The sequence below is a fragment of the Sarcophilus harrisii genome, chromosome 1 (assembly GCF_902635505.1).
Source record: "Sarcophilus harrisii chromosome 1, mSarHar1.11, whole genome shotgun sequence".
Classification (NCBI taxonomy): domain Eukaryota; kingdom Metazoa; phylum Chordata; class Mammalia; order Dasyuromorphia; family Dasyuridae; genus Sarcophilus; species Sarcophilus harrisii.
This window is the reverse complement of record NC_045426.1, coordinates 364,560,727-364,577,977: the sequence shown is the minus strand read 5'-3', so window position 1 is coordinate 364,577,977 and position 17,251 is coordinate 364,560,727. Positions and strand designations below refer to the sequence as shown.

Genomic DNA, 17,251 nt, shown 5'->3' with positions numbered 1-17,251 from the left:
TATTGATTAGTATCTCATTCATAGCAGCATAGTAGTAATCAAAAAAATTCACTGACTGAATGTGAGAATACTACATATATGTATGCACACATATTTTCTAAAAACAAGAGATGACATCACCACATTTGTGTACTAATGTCTTCAGAGTAACTATAAACCACCACCAAAAGAGAAAATAGTAGGGGAGTTTGAGAAACAAATTACAAGTTTTGTATGGAGACATAATATAGAAGTGTCAGGAGACTGAAATTCAAATAACATTTGCTGGAGCAGGTCCCTCCTTCCCTCCTTCCCTTCCTCATTTCCTCCCTCTCTCTCCCTCCTTCCCTCCCTCTCTCCCTCCCCCTTCTCTCTCTCTCTCTCTCTCTCTCTCTCTCTTCTCTCTCTCTCTCTCTCTCTCTCTCTCTCTCTCTCTCTCTCTGTTTCTCTCTGACTCTGAAAGATCTTAAGGGGCTATAGTTTAAGAACTATTGATCCAGTCTATCCCCTCATTTTTTTTTTCCAATGAAGAATCCAGAAAACATAGGATCATAGATCTAGAAATGATTTCAAAGGTCATCTAGCCTAACCATTTATTTTACAGATAAGGAAACTGAGGCATAGAATGCTTAAATGATTTAAGGATACACAAATGGCAGAAAGCCAGAATTTGAACAGAGTAGGTCCAAGGTCCCAACTTGATGGGAACTGGCCTGAGAATAACTCCTGTACTTCCAGCCTACACAAGATAAGGAAATCTAATCCTAAAACAAAACAAAACAAATTATGAACTAATGCAAAAAAGTTCCAATTTAGAGAATTCCAGTTTAATAGTTGGAACCAACTCCCTGGGAGGGAGGTTTTTTGGAAATCAGGGGAAAAGTGACCATGACTTTGAAGAGACTAGACAATCATTGAATATTGAACCATTCCTGTTTTAAATCCCATTTGGTCCTAGTGTATGATCCTGGTGATAAATTGCTATAATCTCCTTGCTAGCGTTTTATTTAATATTTTTGTATAAATATTCTTTAGAGAAACTGGTCTATAGTTTTCTTTCTCTGTTTTGGCTCTTCCTGCATTAGGTATCAGCATCATATTTGAGTGGAAAAAAGGAATTTGGAGAACCCTTTCCTTGTCTATTCTTCCCCAAATAGTTTATATAGTATTAGAATTAATAGTTCTAAGTTACAGTGTATGATCATGATGGAATACTACTAGAATAGCAAGCTGTACACAATAATTTGCAGTCATGTGCAATTATCTTTTTTATTATACTGTTATAGAAATGTTTGTTTTACTCCATGAGTTAAAAATAAAATGAAAATTTTAAAGAATATAAGCTTCTTGAGGCCTTTGTTTTTGTATGTTTGTTTTTACCATCTAGTGTAATGCTTGATTCACAGTAATTACCAAATAAATGCTTTAAAAAAAAATTAATAGTTCTTTAAATATTTGGTAGAATTCACTTGTAAATCCATTTTTTTCTAAAATGGGTTTGATCAAGTATTCTATTTTCTCTTCTGTTAATTTGGGCAATTTATATTTTTGTAAATATTCATCTATGTCACTTAGATTGTCAGATTTATTGGTATACAATTGGGCAAAAAAGTTCTTAATTATTATTTTAATTTCCCATTCATTGATAGTGAATTCACTCTTTTCATTTTTTATATCAGTAATATGCTTTTCTTTTTTTCTTTTTATTTAATCAAATTAACCAATGGTTTATCTATTTTATTGGATTTTTCATAAAACTAGCATTTAACTTTATTAATTCAATACTTTTCAATTTTATTAATCTTTCTCTTGATTTTTAGAATTTCTAATTTGGTATTTATCTGGAAATTTAAAAGTTTTTCTTTTTTCTAGCTTTTTTAGTTCCAAGCCCAATTTATAAATCTGCTCTTTTTCTTCTTTATTGATGTTAACATTTAGAAATTATAAATTTTCCCTAAGTACTGCTCTGGTTGCATCCCATAAATTTTGGTATGTTATCTCATTTTGTTATTCTCTCTGATGAAATTGTTGATTGTTTTGGTGATTTGTTGTTTGGCTCACTCATTCTTTAGGAGTAGATTATATAGTTTCCAATTAATTTTTAATCTATCTGGCCCTTTATTAAATGTAGTTTTTATTGCATCATGATCTAAAAAGGATGAATTTAATATTTCTGTCTTTCTACATTTAACTGTGAAATTTTAAGGCGTGAATGATGATTGCTATCTCTGCTTTTTTTTTTTTTCAGCATCAGCTAAGGTATCTATCCTCTTATTTTTACTCTGTGCTGGGTCTTTCTGTTTCAAAAGTGTTTCTAGCAAACAGTATGTTGTTGAATTCTGGTTTCTAATCCACTCTGCTATCTATTTCTGTTTTATGGGGGAGTTCATCCCATTCACATTCACAGTTATAATTACTAACTATGTATTTCCCTTCATCCTATTTTCCCCCATTTCTTCTTCTTCTCTCTCTCTCTCTTTTTACCCTCTTCCTCCTCAAAAGTCTACTCCCTTAATCTGCCCTCCCTTCTATCAGCACCTCCTCCTTCATTCTCTTATCCCTTCTCCCCCTACTTCCCTATAGGGTAAAATAGATTATTATAAACAACAGAGCATGTATGCTATTCCCTCTTTGATCCAGTTCTGATGAAAGCGGGATTTAAGCTCTGCCTGCTATACTATTATCTTCCCTTCTACTATAAAATCTCTTCCTTTCATGTTTCTTTTATGTGATAAAATTTTTCCTATTTTTCCTTCTTCCTTTTCCTTTCTCAGTGCATCCTTCTTTCTCACCCATTAATTTTATTTTTTTGAGATCAACCCATCATAGTTAACTCATACTCTTGCCCTCTATGTATACTTTTTCTAAGTGCCCTAATAATAATAATAAAGTTCTTAAGAGTTACAATTATAATTTTCCCAGGAACTGATTGTTAAATATGAATATTTTTATCACTGCCTTCTGCTTTTATATTACAGTCATTTCTGGCCATCTATTAGCAAGTCTCCCCCTGTAGCACAGAAAAATGGTTAAGAAAAAATAACTGATGGGGCAGCTAGGTGGTGCAGTAGATAGAGCATCAGCCCTAAAGTCAGGAGGACCTGAGTTCAAATCTAACCTCAGGCACTTAACACTTCCTAGCTGTAGGATCCTACGCAAGTCACTTACCCTTGTCTCAGGGGGAAAAAAATTGACAGTGACTTGGCTATTAATGTTCTATATCCATAGTCCTCTACTTCTTTTAGATCTGACTCTCATCAACAAAGAAGGACTCATTGCTGGAGTAGGAAATAAAGGAGAAAGTGACCACTTTGTCTTAAAATTCTAACAGATAAGGAGAGGCATAGACTAACATGTTTCCTAAAGAATTCGGGGGGGGGGGGGGAAGAATTCTAAGTCCTACAAGGGAAAACCAGCACAGGATGGATGGAAAGCTCTGAGTGAATGAGTTCTGAAGACATGAAGAAATACAATTCCAATGGGAAGAAAAGAATTTGTGTTTATTGGCAGAAGAGGGGGGTGTTTCAGATTTGTGTGTAGGAAATTCCTTCAAGCAACTTAGATTTTAGAAAAGATGGACAGAACATGGAAGTAAGGATTGGTCAGAGATAGCTAACACAGGATTACAGATTTTAAAGCTAAATAGATCTCATAGAATAGAATGCTGGTCCAAATCAAATAAAGTGAAATAAGTTAAATTAAATATTAGATTAAAACAAAAAGTATTAGGTTAAATTTTGTTTAAAATACTTTGTATAACTTCACATATATAATGGATATTATATTGCTTACCTTTTCAATGGGTGGGGGAAAGGCTAGCAGGAGAGAATTTGAAACTGAAAAATTAAAAAGAAATTGAGTGTTAAAAAAAATACATTGGGGCAACTAGGTAATGCAATGGATAGAGCATAGGTCCTGGAGTTAGGAGGACCTGAGTTCAAATTCAGCCTCAGACACTTGATAACTTGCTAACTATGTGATCCTGGGCAAGTCACATAAACCTGATTTCCTCATAAAACAAACAAAATACATGATGGGTGCAGAAGAGTAACTAGAAATGAGCTTAATAGATGCAGAAAAAACCTTTGATAAAATATAGCACCTATTGAGAGCATAGGAATAAATGGAGCTTATTTTAAAATAAGTAATATCTGTCTAAAACCATCAGCAATTATAATCTGTAATGGGGTTAGGCAAGAAGCTTTCCCAGTACAATTAGGGGTGAAGCAAGAATGCCCATTATCACCTCTATCATTCAACATTTTACTAGAGATGCTAGTTATAGCAATAAGAGAAGAAAAGGAAATTAAAGAAATTAGAATAGACAATGAGGAAACAAAACTATCACTCTTTGCAGAGAATATGATGTTATACTTACAAAATCATAAAGAATCAATGAAAAAATTTTGAAATTATTAACAACTTCATCAAAGTTGCAGAATTCAAAATAAACCCATGTAAATCACTGGCACTTCTATGTATTACTAACAAAGTTCAGCAGCAAGAGATAAAAGGAGGAATTCCAGTTAAAATAATTATAAACAATATAAAAGAGCATGGAGTGGTTTATCTGTCACATTTATGGATGAAGAAAAAATTTAGGACTAAAGAAGATATAGAGAGCATTACAAAATATAAAATAGATAATTCTAATTATGTAAAATTAAAAAGTTTTGCATAAACAAAACCAGTGCAACCAAAATTATAAGGAAAGCAAAAAACTAGGGGAAAATTTTTGCAACTAGTATCTCTGATAAAGTCCTCATTTCTCAAATAAAATTTATAAAAATACAAGTCATTCCTCAATTGATAGATGGCAAAATGATATGACCACAGTTTTTAAAAATTTCAAAGCTATCTACAGGCATATGAAAAAATATCTAAATAACTATTGATCAGAGAAATGCAAATTAAAACAACTCTGAGGTACTACCTCATATCTATTAGGGCTAACATGACGAAAAAAGGAAAATGTTGGATGTTGGAAGAGATGTAGGAAAACTGGGATACTAAAACGTTGTTGATGGAGTTGTGAACAGATTCAACTTTTCTGAAGAGCAATTTGGAACTATTCCCAAAGGTCTATAAAACTGTGTATACCCTTTGATCCAGTAGTACCAGTGTTAGATCTATTCCCCAAAACATTCAGAAATAGGGGAAAGGACCTATTTGTACAAAACTATTTATAGCAGGTCTTTTTGTGATGGTTAAGAATTGGAAATCAGAGGAATGCCCATCAATTGAGGAGTGGCTACACAATCTATGGTATATGATTGTCATGGAATATTATTGTAGTATAAGAAATGACAAGCAGTATGATTTCAGAAAAACTTGGATTTACATAAACTGATGCAAAGTGAAGTAAGCAGAACCAGGAGAATTTCATACATAATAATAACAATATTATTCCATGAAGAGTTATTCTCAGCAATACAATGATTTTAAGACGATTCCAAAGGATTAATGATGAAACATACTGTTAGCCTATAGAGAAAGCATTAATATTGAATATAGACTAAAGCATGCTATTTTTACTTTCATTTTTTTCTTTTAGTTGAGTCTTTTTCTACAAAATGACTAACATGGAAATGTTTTATATAATTACATATTTATACATATATAACTTTGATTTATATATTTGATTGCTTATCCTCTTGGGGACAGTGGAAGGGAAGGAGGAATAGAACTTGGAACTCAAAATTTTAAATAAAAATGTTTAAAAATTGAAGGAAAAAAAAAGGCCTAGTAACCAAGACTTGATGGGACTTGGAAATTGAAGGTGGAGAGATGGAATGAGGAGATTTCTCATCCTTGTGCTAGTCAGACTTCACTAGCATTTAAATCCGGATTTTAGGAAAGACCCAAGTATACTAGAGAGTGTCCAGCAAACAGTTGTAGATGGCTAAAAGCCTAGACATCATGTCACATTAGGATCAGTTGTTTCTAGAAGCCAGATTTACATTTTTTTGTGTGTGCGCATTTCATAGCAAAGATCTAGCCTCAATGGACATTTTGCATCTACTTATCCTGTCAGTGAAGCATCAGGTCTTAGCTAATTAATGAAATGATTATGCTTCAATGAGGGACCCTGCATAGAAGATCCTAATTAACCAATGTGATAATGAGATGGTGCAGCCAGGAAGAAAGAACAGGAAAAAGGGAATCAGGAGATTTAGATTTCAGTCTTGATTGGACAAATCATTTTCCTTTATGAATTCACTCTCCTCATCTGTAAAGTGAGGAAATGGGGGAGGGAATAAGCAACTGAAGTGTGCTAAGCACTTTACTCATTACACTTTCGGTAGGTGCTGTTATTTTCTTCAGTTTAAAGATGAGGAAACTGAGATAAACAGAGGTTAACAGTTATTTAACTGTATTTAACAGTATAGTAGAATGCTGTCCCGGTAAATGTTTAACCGTGTGTATACACGTGGTGCATGCACACAGGTACAGAACCATAAATACATATGTGCATGTATGTATATATGTAATATACATCTGCTTTATCATATAATATACATATGTATCTATGAGAGACAGAGACACAAAGAGAGGGAGAGAGACAGAGATTGAGAGAGCAAGAAAATGATAGAGACAGAGACACAAAGAGAGTAAGAGAGAAAGTTTTGGTAGCCTGAAAGCTAACTATGAATTTGATTCATATCAGTGATTTGACAGGATGATTTGACATCTAAGGAAGCTAATTCAATTTTAGATTGAATTAAGAAAGATTTAGTATCTAGGACATGTAGGAGGAAAAAATATATGTTTGTGTATATATGTGCATGTACATACATACATATATACCCATATATCCATATATAATAATTAGTTATATATGGATATATGTGTGTATAAATACCTATGTATACAAAATGTATATATACAAACACATACATATATTCTCTCTCAAGTCATGCATATATTGGACTAGATGTACGTTAAGTATTTCATAGAATGGACTGACTTGAATCTTTGTATTTCATAGAATGGACTGACTTGAATCTTTGGGTTTTTTACTGTTTTTTAATCGAGTACATGCAGGTTGCTAGGTGGTTCAGTGGTTAAGTAATGAGTTTGAAATTAGGAAAATTTAAATCCAAATCTGGTCTCTGACAATCATTAGTTGTGTGATCCTGGGCAAGTCACTAACCTTAATAAGAAAATGGCAAACCATCCCAATATCTTTGTCAAGGAAACTTCATGGATGGCATGGTATACAGAATCATGAAGAGTTGAACATGACTGAATAATTGAATAACAACAACTATTACATGTATGTATACACACAAAGTTTAATCTGCATTATTAAGATTATCTCATCACTTTTTTTAATTCTAAGAAATCAACAAACAATAAATCAAGCTCTGATTTGTAGCCTTTGTTGATTTCTGAGGTATAAATACTCACACTGAAAATTTAATCATTGGTTCTTGTAAGGTGATTTGAATAGACTCTAGCATATCTCTAGATATATTAGATGGTTTCAGGTCTCCTCCAGCTCTGCCATTCTGTGATTCCTCTGACTGCAACTCAAGTCTCACGAGACCCAAGATTTTCCCACTGTAACAGGCTGCCTACTAGCAGCATGAAAGTGAGCCTCCAGCTTTTTTTTTTTTTTATGCCTAATTATTATGTTATGGATAAAAACTGATATTTATATGGCACTTTAAGATTTGCAAAGTGTTTTACATAAATTATCTCATTTGAGCTTCACAACAACCTGTGAGATATATATTACTTATTTGTTATGCCAGTAGATGGGGAAATGAATGCTAAGAAAGAGGAAGTGAATTTATGGGCACATAATTAGTCAGCATTAAAGGGGAATTCAATCCCAGATTTTTCCTGGACTTTAAATCATTTCACTGCTTAGAAGTAGACATCCTTTATGGGTTTCATGGCATGAACTGACTAATCTTTGTCTTTATCATATCTAAACTACATTTTGTCAGAAGTCTGTGTCAAGAAAAATTCAGCTTAAGTATCTCTATTGTTCTTCAAAATCAAATTAATTAATTCATTTAACAAATACAGAGCTGGGAGCATTTTATGTTCAGAAAAACAAATGTGCCACTACTTCTGAAACATAGAATGTATGGAAGAAAGCTATATAGAAGAAGAAGGGAAAGACATGTTGTAAAGATCTTTACATGATAAACTCGATAAACAAGGGTGTTATTCTTTTTTTTTTTTTAATCCTAAAGGTAATAAAAAGCCACTGGTAATAGGTAATAGAGAGTCACCAGAGCTTGAGTGAGAATAACATAGGCAAAAACTGCTCTTTAGAAAAATCAAGTTGGCTGACGAGGAGATTATGTGATGGAGAGAGCCATGTGCACCCAGAGAGAGGACTAGGACTGTGGGGACTGAGTGTGGATCACAACATAGTATTTTCACTTTTTTGTGATTGTTTGCATTTTGTTTTCTTTCTCATTTTTTTTCTTTTTGATCTGATTTTTCTTATGTAGTGTGATAATTGTGGAAATATGTATTGAAGGATTGCACATGTTTAACATATTGGATTACTTGCTTTCTAGGGGAGGGAAGAGGGGAAGGGAAGGAAAGAACATTTGGAACATAAGGTTTTGAAAAGGTGAATGTTGAAATAATCTATGCATATGTTTTGAAAATAAAAAGCTTTAATAAAAAGAGACTTTAGCTGTATGAACATGAATGTCTTATTTGCTTTTTTAATAAAAGAGAATTTTCTTTGGAAAAAAAAAAGAAAAATCAAGTTGGCAACACTAACCCTCAAATGTGAACATAATTGCATATTCCTGTCCTGAAGAGAATAATTAACATAAAGAATACAGAAAGGCAAGAAAAGACTTTACGAACAGATGCAAAGTTAAATAAGCAGAACCAGGGAAACTATGTATATGTAATGAAAAGGAAAGAACAGAAACAACAATAAAATAAAACTGAACACTGTATAATTATAATAACCAAGCTTGGACCTAAAGGGAAGTTATGAGAATGCATTTCAATTTTCTTCTTTGCACAAGTGGAGGATGTGAAACATTACATATACTGCCCAAGTTGCTTGATGCTATTCGTTGGTTTTGCTTCCTATCTTTTAGTTTTTTCTCTTTATTTTTTCTCTTGTATTAGAAGCATTAGCTTTCTGGAATGGAGAGATATATTGGTAAATGAAGTGATGTAAAAAATAAGAAATGCCAATGAATTTTTTTTAAGATAAGTAATTATTGACCTTTACAGAGCTGTCCAGGGAGAAAAAATACTTTGTATTTTTTAAAGTGCTATGTAAATGTGAGTTGTTATATTGCTATTAACAAAAGCATCAGCTGGATGTATGGAAATGTTATGTGGGGAATGTTGAGAGATTTGCTAACTTGGCCCTTTTCTTACTACAATTCATGGGATTACAGTAAATATCACAATACATTATATGATTAACAGTCCCCAAAATGGTAGATAATTAAATTCTAAAGGTGTTCAAAGGTGGGTGAAGAGAGTATGGCAGGCTGGATTGGTCCAGAAGGCTCCTAGAGGAAATGGGATATGGGGACCTTGAAGGAGAGGTAGATCTAAGCAAATAGGATCAATGGAAGGCATTTTAGGCAGAAAAATCATGTGAACAAAGGTATGGAGATTAGAATGTAGAAACTGGCTTGGGGGAATGATGAATAGACTATAGTGAAGGTCACAGCCAGATTAGTAGGCCTTAATGCCAGTATGAATAGTTTGGACTTTATCCTTAAGATATTAGGATCACCGACATTTTTGGAATAAGGGTATTATAGAAATGATACTTCATGGACACTGATTGCAGTGTGTATATACTTAAACTTACTGGTCCTTAATTTCTTTCTCAATAAAATGAGAATATATCTGTCTTATTTACCTCACTGGAAAACTGTGAATATCAAATCCTTATACTGGGTAGAAAAATGCTTTGAAAAGAATAAAGAACTAATGGATTGTTATTTCTTTTTGTGGGAACATTGGGGACAGCCCCCTTAATCCAAAAGCAACAAGAAACTCTTGTGAATTATTCCCCTGTGGTAAAAATTTGGGAACCCATGAGATCTCTCCTTCTTTGCCTCCCCAGTGGAGTGGGTGCTTAGAAAGGTTCACACTGGGCTATGTAGCCAATTACTAGGATTTCTTCTCCGTGATTTTTCTTCCCTTGGGTGGGAACCAAGCCTGGAAAGTGACTGGAAAACACCCATGTTCAGAGACAGCAGGCATTTTTTCCTATAAGCCCCCGGTTTTTCTTAGATCATTAAAAAAGGGGGAAAGAGAGAAGGCCACTGACTGTGCCCTGTGTATGAGAACATTTAGAACATTTCTGTACTCAGGAATTCTAACATTGTAAGGAGACTAAATTCAGGGGCTCTGTGTGCACAAGTATGTACCGTTCATGCACTAGCTAGAAAAGATGAAATGTGTTTTCACACCACATATTTCTTTGGCTTGCTGGAAACCAGAGGGTGGCTTTCTCTTTGGCTTTTGGGGTATCATTCTTAATAGTGATTTTTGAAATTATTTCAAAGGAGACTTCTACCTGGAGTGTTAAAAGCTTTTTTTTTTTTTTTTTTTACCAATAACATGTACAGTTTCAAGGCCATTTTACTGAATGACTACAGTTCCTTATGCTCAAACTAAGTGCATTTTTTTTTTCAGAGAACCCCTCCAAGTGATGCTGAACAGAATACAGAGGGCAGCACAGAGGTAGCAGGATTTAGTCACCTCTCTATCCCTCGAAGGTCCCCACAGTGAGGAGAATTGGAGGGAAAAAGGAAAAGAGAAAAAAAGAAGAGGTGATAAAGAGGGAAGGGAAAAGAGAGAAATAAAGAAAGACATAAACTGGGAAGAAATAGGTATGTGGGGAATGGGAAAGAAAAAGAATTCATGGACCTTCACAATTGGGTTCCTATCTACCTTTGCAGCTTGATTTTTCCATACTTCTCTTTGTATACATTTCAGTCTAGCTAGATTAACCCTCTGACTATGCATCTTCCTGATTGTTCTGTTGTAGTCTCAGCTCCTAGCCTTTGTTCAAATTGTTTTACCTTTTTTTTTTTGTTTATCTGAATCCCATTTATCCTTGAATTCCCAATTCAAATCTCACCTTCTCCAGATTGCCCCAATTACCCCAGTGCACAACAAATTCTTCCTAAATTGGTCTCCTCCATCACTTATGATCTGCTTCAATAGACTACTGATCTGGATCACATAGATTCTCCTAATGGCAAACAATATTTACCATTATCTACCCATAATCCTTCGTTCTGTATACTGTTGTTATACAACATGATATCTCCTAACATAATAGAAGCCTTCTTCTGGATCTTTTAGCAGTAATATTATTGTTACTAATTATAATTACATGATAAATTGTATTAATATATCATAAATTATATTATTAATTTGTATTAACAATACTTAATAATAACAATCACCAGCCTTCCAAGATTATCATGAGGTATTTATGAAGACCTTTACAAACCTTAAAGCACCATTTAAATGCTAGCTCCTATGACTTTAGTATTAGGGGGGCACCTGTCTGCGTACTAAAGCTAACCCTTCCTACAGCCCTGGCCCACCTGCTTGTCTGGTAAGACATTTCTTGGAGTCTGTCTTTGATGCCAGTTCTCACATGCAGATCTGCAGCAGCCAGTTTCTGTCTACTGGCCATTTCTTCCCTGCCCTTTGGGTGACTTGCACTTTTGATTCTTCAGACAAAGGGATATTACATGATCAACTGGCAATAGTGGAACACATTGACCTGACACTCTGGCTTGTAGTATTAGTTATCTTTTCATATGCTTTGTCTTCCTCCCTGGATCTTAAATGGGGGAAGAGTACAGAATTTACTACACAAGCCATGCACATGGCTTCCATCATAGAGAGGATCCCAGGTCCATGGGCATAATAGGGTAGAATTCACATTCTCCATTCTTTATCTTTGTCTCTCCAGTGACTAGAACAATGTTTGGCACAAAGGAACTGTTTAATAAATACTTGTTAATTAACTGTTTATCCATAATCATTTTTCCTTTTCTGATTCAGAGGTTACTGTGTAGTTCCTAAGTGAGAAGTTTTCTGTTCTCTTGTAGACTTTAATGGTCTGAACTTTTCATCAGAAATCTAATGATTGGCTAGTGTTCTTATCCTATTCAGATTTCTAAAGCCTTAGGTTAAGTCTTGGTAAAAGGCTTAGGAGAAATAGACACCAGGGTGATTCAACAGGATGGGAGGGGGATCTGTTTTTGAAGTATCAGGGCAGGCAGGGCATTAGAAGATAGTTTAGGGACTTAGGGATTGATATTAATTACCTCCTTACAGGATGTAAGGATGTAAGGATAACACAACAGACCAAACATCTAAAAAACAGGATGGTATTATAAAGAAAAAAACTGAACTTGCAATTGGGAGGATCTGAGTCTCCTATGATGATTGATGATGAGACATTTAATCACTATGAGCCTCAGTCTCCTCATCCATAAATGAAGAGGTTAACTAGGTAACAATAAGATTCTAGCTCTAAATCTATGGTTCTGTGACTTATTATATATTCAGTACAAAGTTATTCAAGTTTAAATGAGATAATGTATTTATGTAAATCACTAGATAAATTTCAGTATTATTAAGTAAATTATTTTGTAAACCCTAAAGAGACATGTATGTACATATATGTATAATATGATAGGATATGTTAGCACATTAGATAATATGCAAATATAGAACATAACATATATACAACAATATTACATAAACCCATATGTATCTATACATGTGTATAGATACATACATGCACACATGTTATCTTATTCATTGTATTTTATATATGTATTAATATATTGTAATATATAATATTATGTATTATTTTAAATATGTTTATTATATTATTTACTATATTTATTTTATTCAAGTTAAGATCCCTAAGCTTGAACATAATTACTCACCCCTCCTGGATAAATATGCTTTTCCAACAATGGGACTCTGGTCAAATTTTATTCCAGAGTCCAGATCTCAGAAAAACTGTAAAAAAAACCCAAAAAAACACAACTTCATCTTGAGGGGGTCTTCTCATATCTCCTTTCTATACTTTATCCCTTTCCACATTGCTCCCTTTGCTCTCCATCCTAGGAAACTCTCTAGTGCTCCATTCCTGCAGATGATTCCTTTCCTGGCTAAAGCATTTGATTAAAAATTAAGTCCACAGATAAATTAAAAGAGACCCTTCCCAGGGATATTTATAATTAATCAAGGGCTCTTATGGACTAAAAATTGCAAAGAAATGAATCTCTAATGGTAGAATTTCAATTTCTAGGGGAAAGTTTGTGGGAGAAAATTCCCACTCATTCTCCTATCCTGTCAGGGGGTCTTTCCTGGAACTCCTCAAATCATAGCCCATGGGACTCCACTCTTGTGAAACAGTGACCTTGAGAACAATTGGGACAGAGCTGAACATAGATAAGTATGAAAGGAGATGCTTATAGGAAAGCAGGAAAACACAGTGATAGCTCTTTAAAGTGAAGTGTAGTCATGGAAGATTATAAGAAAGGGTGTATTTCCTGAGTGTTCACTGTGTACTGGACACTGTGTCTGGGACATATGGGAGAGTTTACAATCTGGAAGTCAAGACAAGAAAGGCATTGGTACGTCAAACCACAGATGTCAGAAATAGAGACTTGAACAAACTCAAAAATAGCTGCTCAGGGATAAACCACAGAAGGGATAAGTAATCAGAAAAGGTAGGAAGAATGAAGAATAGATTGACTGGCATGACTGAAATCAGGTGTGAGTCAGTCAGGGAGGGCTCCAAGTTGGAGGTGAACTTGGACAGTTTTGAAGATGTAGAGGAAGATGGTGGATAGAATGGAGAGGGGAGAAGACTTGAAGGAGGATGAATTTTGCAGCTTCCTTTGCTTGAATGGAATGAGGGATCATATCTTTACCAATTCAAATTTTCCTTACTTTTCTAAGCCCAGTAACTCCTCCATGAAGCCTTCCCTGAACTCTCCAGCTGGAAGAGATCTTTGGCACATTTGAAATCTCATAATGCTTTATTCTTATTTCTCCATACTTTTATATTTTGGTCTGCATTATATTTAATTGCAATTTTATTTTATCCTCCCAAGTAGATCTTCATGAGAGTAATCTATAGCTTATTCATCTTTATTTAACTCATGTAGCGATGGTGGTGGGTGGATTGGTGAAGAGGTCAGGAAGTAAAAGGCCATTATTTTACTGATCCCATCCTAACATTTAATATTTCTTATAAATGCAAAATTTGATTCCAACTAATTTTCCCAAAGTTCTTCCAGAAGTCTTGATTCCAAAGCTGTGTGTCTATACCAAAGAAGGCAGGAAAAACATGAAGTCCACAAACCACAACTGTAATAAATTAAATCATAAACCATGTGGTTCAAGGGAGGAAATATCAGGGGAAAGTCCTGCTTCCTCACACTGGTGCCGGAACCACTCTCACAATGGAAATAAACTGGTGGTTTTAATAGATGCCAGAAGCATTCACAATCGGTGGATTTTCTTGTTCTCACAAGTGTCTCTTAGGCAATTAGCACACAAATTCTATTTATTAGTATAACTATTATAAATGATCACAAAAAATAAACAAACATGGTTAACTTTTGGACATGGTATGGTAAAAGCAGTAGACTGGTAGTCAGATGACCAGATTTTTTTTTTTTTTTGGCCATTAATTTGCTGTCTGACCTCAGGAAAGTCAATTTCCCACTCTGGACCTCAGTTTCCTCATTGAGGAAACCAGTGGGTTATTTTAGTTAGACAATGGAATGTTTTTCAGCCCTGATAAGCAAAGCAATATAGAAATCACATATAGACTTGGATAAAGTCAATAGTATTGCTCAGGAATAGACAATACAAAGCATAAGTAATTAAGAAGTTAGTAAGAATGAAGGAAAAGATGGGTGAACAGTCTTTAATGGTCTTCAAAAACACACACAAATATTCACATGGCCAGAAAGTAACAAAACTAAAACTAGAGGTCAGGTTCAGTTCTGGAACTTACTCCCCCAGGCTCAAAATGGCTAAGTACAAACTCATTCCTAGGACCAGGAATGTGACTCAAAGCCTATGCTCTCCTGACAGGGCAGCAGGTCAGGAATGCTACCTTCATATACACAGCAACCATTATGGTTATCTTTCTTCCAGGATTAAGAGAGCGTGAACTAATGTTCCAAGTTTTCCTGGGGCAACTGCAGACAGAGTATTAGCATCAATGAGTCAACCCCTGGAGAACAGATGAACATATGAGGCTAATGATTCAGAAAGTTCTGTAGGAGGTGTCCACCCGGCCCTCTTCATCTCTCCCAGGTTGTTTTTTCTTAGCATTCAGAGGGGAGAAATAAATATCTTTAGTTTTTTGGGTTTTTTCCCCATATACACTACAGCTTGAAGGTTCAACTTTGAGTATAATAACTGTCATTCTTATTGCAATGTGTGGGGTAGAGGAGGACTGCATCTCTCTCCAACTTCACTCCTCTGTGTGGCTATCAACACTGTCAGGAGCATGACTTCAGAATACAAATGACCGATTGGGATATAGCACACAATAAGTCAACTCATTCAACACACATTTATTAAGCTTTTAACATAAAACATCATTCTTACAAGCAGGAACTAGGTCTAAATCTACAAGATCTGGAAGTGATCTTAGAGACCAAGTGGCAATCTAAGCCACTGATTTTACACATGAATATTTTTATGCCTGAAAAAGCAAAGTGATTGCCAAAGGTCATCTAATTAGTGAGTGGTAACGTAAGGTTCAAACCCAAGTCTTCTAATGGCAATTTTAGCTTTCTTCTACCTGCCAGCACGTTTCAGTGGAAAGGATATTAATCCAGAGTTCTCATTCTGCTAGTAACACATTGGAGGTTTTAAGCAAGTAATTTCACCTCTAGAGGCCTAAATTTCCTCTTCGGCCAATGACAGTAATTATTCTTGCTCTATAAAATGTGCCCCCAAAGTCCTAGTGCAATTTTAAACTTTAATAGAAGAGTGTGTTATAAACCTTCAAATAATATACATACATATATTTGTGAATATATGTATATGTTTTGGTTGTTAACTTATATGCTGGTATGATAATGTAGTGAAGATCACATGAACTCATATTAAAAGAATAAAGTAGCATAAAATGCACATAAATATTATTTTATTACTATCATATCATATTCCATGCACATGCATTCTCTTTCTCTCTCTCTGTCTGTGTCTCTGTCTCTTTCTCTATTTGTTTCTCTGTCACTGTCTTTTTCTGTCTGTTTTGGTCTCTCTTCTCCATTTCTTTCTGTCTCTGTTTCTCTTTCTGTCCCTATCATTGTCTCTCTTTCTCTGTCTCTCTGTCACTTGGCCTTTCTGTCTTTTTGTTTCTGTCTCTTACTCTCTCTATCTCTGTTATATATATATATATGTATATATGTATACATATATAAAACACCTCTCTCAGACATAGAAAGATAATAAATATAGGTGTTACTCTCTCCAATGCTGGATTTTATAGTTTGAATGGAATTCTGATATATCTGTATCAGATATGTATATATGCATATATATGATCCATGTAATTGCATATATAGGTATGTTAAAGCAAAAGTCTAAATTATGACTAAAATCAACAATACCCCTATTTTTGACTAATATCTAATAGTTGTCCAGGAGCTTGTTTGCTCCATGGTTAATTTGTTATTATCCATATATGTTGTGTTGGTCAAAGTTGACATTTACTTAGCCAATATTTGACACAATGTTTTCCTTATATCATTTTCAACTTATATTCAGTTGTTTTGGCTAAAATTAAGATTATCCAATTAATGTTGTCATTTACAAATTCTGAGGATTCAATGACTACATACTCACTCATAACTAAACTATATATATATATATATATATATATATATATATATATATATAATTTAAATAATGATAATAGCAGCAAAACTCTAAATACAAACTTCTGAGATCATAGATAAACTCAACTCACATGATCTGACAAATTGTACAATCTCTTTGGCTGAATCTATATCCTTTTCTTTTGATAAACCTGATATCCAATTGTCACTGCCTCTCACTTTGTTCTCAATTTTGCTTCCTTCTCTGGATCCCACTGATGCTCTATTATTGACTATATTTACCAACTCTGCAATATGTCTCTTGCCTGTAGCCCCTTTCTGTGACTTTATTTCTTTGTCAAGGAATCAAATTTCCCCAGTATAGATATACACAAACTCCATTAGGAAATGACTCAAACTATACT

At 34.3% G+C, this 17,251-nt stretch overlaps 1 protein-coding gene across 3 annotated transcripts in view; it reads right to left on the bottom strand.

Annotated features, from left to right (window-relative positions):
* Positions 1 to 17,251, bottom strand: part of ZBTB7C (zinc finger and BTB domain containing 7C) — a 565,868-nt gene that overhangs the window by 79,547 nt on the left and 469,070 nt on the right. Inside the window, exon 2 of one of the 3 annotated variants that reach the window (XM_031945972.1) lies at positions 3,772 to 3,815. The exons of the other annotated variants lie outside the window; for them this stretch is intronic. The gene's annotated coding sequence lies outside the window, so the exon portion shown is untranslated. The remainder of the gene's footprint in view (positions 1 to 3,771; positions 3,816 to 17,251) is intronic. 3 annotated transcript variants of the gene reach the window in all.